This window comes from Bubalus kerabau, chromosome 4 (genome assembly GCF_029407905.1).
Source record: "Bubalus kerabau isolate K-KA32 ecotype Philippines breed swamp buffalo chromosome 4, PCC_UOA_SB_1v2, whole genome shotgun sequence".
Classification (NCBI taxonomy): domain Eukaryota; kingdom Metazoa; phylum Chordata; class Mammalia; order Artiodactyla; family Bovidae; genus Bubalus; species Bubalus kerabau.
In genome coordinates, this window is record NC_073627.1 from 14,749,297 (window position 1) to 14,752,113 (window position 2,817).

At 45.9% G+C, this 2,817-nt stretch overlaps 1 pseudogene; it reads right to left on the reverse strand.

The window, feature by feature from the left end:
* Positions 1–1,699: 1,699 nt before the first annotated feature.
* Positions 1,700–1,817, reverse strand: LOC129651915 (uncharacterized; annotated as a pseudogene).
* Positions 1,818–2,817: the final 1,000 nt, after the last annotated feature.

Below are 2,817 nucleotides of genomic sequence, written 5' to 3' on the forward strand. Positions count from 1 at the left end.
GCATGTGGGAACTTTAGTTGTGGTGCTCCGGCTCGGTAGTTGCACCATAGAGGCTTAGCTGCTCCATGGAAATGGGATCTTATTTCCTCAAACGGCGATGGAACCCATGTCCCCTGCATTGCAAGGCGAATTCTTAACCACTGGACCACTAGGGAAGGTCCTACTTTCTGTCTTTTTTATTCTAGTCATCCTTAGTGTGTGTGCAGTCGGAGCTCAGCTTGGTTTTGATTTGCATTTCCTTAATGACGAGTATGGAGAAGGCAATGGCACCCCACTCCAGTACTCTTGCCTGTAAAATCCCATGGATGGAGGAGCCTGGTAGGCTGTAGTCCATGGGGGTCGCTAGGAGTCAGACACAACTGAGCGACTTCACTTTCACTTTCGTGCACTGGAGAAGGAAATGGCAACCCACTCCAGTGTTCTTGCCTAGAGAATCCCAGGGACGGAGGAGCCTGGTGGGCTGCCGTCTTTGGGGTGGCACAGAGTCGGACACGACTGAAGTGACTCAGCAGCAGCAGCAGCTGCAATGACAAGTAATCCGTCTAGTCAAGGCTATGGTTTCTCCTGTGGTCATGTATGGATGTGAGAGTTGGACTGTGAAGAAAGCTGAGTGCTGAAGAATTGATGCTTTTGAACTGTGGTGTTGGAGAAGACTCTTGAGAGTCCCTTGGACTGCAAGGAGATCCAACCAGTCCATTCTGAAGGAGATCAGTCCTGGGTGCTCATTGGAAGGACTGATGCTGAAACTGAAACTCCAACACTTTGGCCACCTCGTGCAAAGAGTTGACTCATTGGAAAAGACTCTGATGCTGGGAGGCATTGGGGGCAGGAGGCGAAGGGGACGACAGAGGATGAGATGGCTGGATGGCATCACCAACTCAATGGACATGAGTTTGAGTGAACTCCAGGAGTTGGTGATGGACAGGGAGGCCTGGCGTGCTGCGATTCATGGGGGCGCAAAGAGTCGGACACAACTGAGCGACTGAACTAAACTGAATGACGAGTAATACTGGACATCTTTTCTTGGGCCTATTGGCTATTTGCGAATCTTTGGAGAAATTTCTATTCAGGTTACATTGTCCTTTTATTGTTGGGTTCTAAGAGTTCTTTCTGTATTCTGGATGTTAGACCCTTATCAGGTAACATGATTTGCAAAAATATTCTCACATTCTGTGGGTTGCTTTTTCACTTTCTTGATAATGTCCTTTGAAGTGCAACAGTTTTAAATTTTTATTAAGTTCAAGGTATCTACTTTCTCTTTGATTTCTTGTGCTTTTGGTGTAATATTTAAGAAATCATTCCCTAATCCAACGTCACGAAGATTTATACTTATGTTTTCTTCTAAGAGTTTTATCATTTAAGCTCTTACATTCAGGTCTTTGGTCCATTTTGAGTGGATTTTGAATATGAAGTGAAGTGAAAGTGTTAGTCACTCAGTCGTGTCCCACTCTTTGTGAATCCATGGACGTAGCCCACCAGGCTCCTCTGTCCATGGAATTCTCCAGGCAAGAATACTGGAGAGGGTAGTCATTCTCTTCTCCAGGGGGTTTTCCTGACTCACGGGTCAAACCTGGGTCTCCTGCATTGCGGGCAGACTCTTTACCGTCTGAGCCAGATTTTTGAATGTGATATAGAGTAGTGATCTAAATTCATCCTTTTGCATGTGGATACCCATTTTGTCCCAGCATCATTTTTTAAAAGCCTACAGCACGAGTATTCCCAGGTGGTCTCCCATCCAAGTACTTCCCAGGCCTGATCCTGCTTCACTTCCAAGATCAGATGAAATTGGGTGTATTCAGGGTGGTATGGCCATAGACTCAGCATCATTTTTGAAAAGACTATTTTCCCCCTTATATTGCAGAACTCAATCTATTTTACTCAACATTTTGATCCTGAGATTGAAACACATGGCCCTGATTCGTTCATTTTTATGGCTGTATGCTGCTGCTGCTGCTGTTTACTCGCTAAATTGTGTCTGACTCTGCGACCCCATGCACCGTAGCCTGCCAGGCTCCTCTGCGCATGGGATTCTCCAGGCAAGAATACTGGAGTGGTTTGCCATTTCCATCTCCCAGGGATCTTCCTGACCCAAGGATCAAACCCATGTCACCTGCACTGGCAGGTAGATTCTTTACCACTGAGTCACCTGGGAAGCTAAGCCCTTACGGCTGTCTGCTGCTGCTGCTGCTAAATCGCTTCAGTCGTGTCCGACTCTGTGCGACCCCATAGACGGCAGCCCACCAGGCTCTGCCGTCCTGGGATTCTCCAGGCAAGAACACTGGAGTGGGTTGCCATTTCCTTCTCCAGTGCATGAAAGTGAAAAGTGAAAGTGAAGTCACTGAGTCGTGTCCAACTCTTAGCGACCCCATGGACTGCAGCCTACCAGGCTCCTCCATCCATGGGATTTTACAGGCAAGAGTACTGGAGTGGGGTGCCATTGCCTTCTCCTTATGGCTGTATAGTATCCTTCATATGAATCTGCCGTAATGTATTTAATTCATTCTTCTATCCATGCACAGTGGGTTGTTTCCAGAGTTTTGCTTTTCTGAACGCTATGGCTGGTAACATACTTGAGCATGTGTTTTTCTTCCCACGTGTGAGAGTCTTTCTGGGGAATATGCTTAGGAGTGTAGAGTTATGCACATGTTTCCCCAAAGTAATTGTAATATTTATGTTCCTATGAGCAATGTAGAAGAGTTTACATTTGGGAAAATTCAGTTTTTAAATATTCTATTTGTTTAGTGTCTCTTTGAAAAGTCGTTACCTAAAGGAAAGAAGTAGTAAAATTTGCAAGTGGAATGTGCCTCTTAGGCTTCT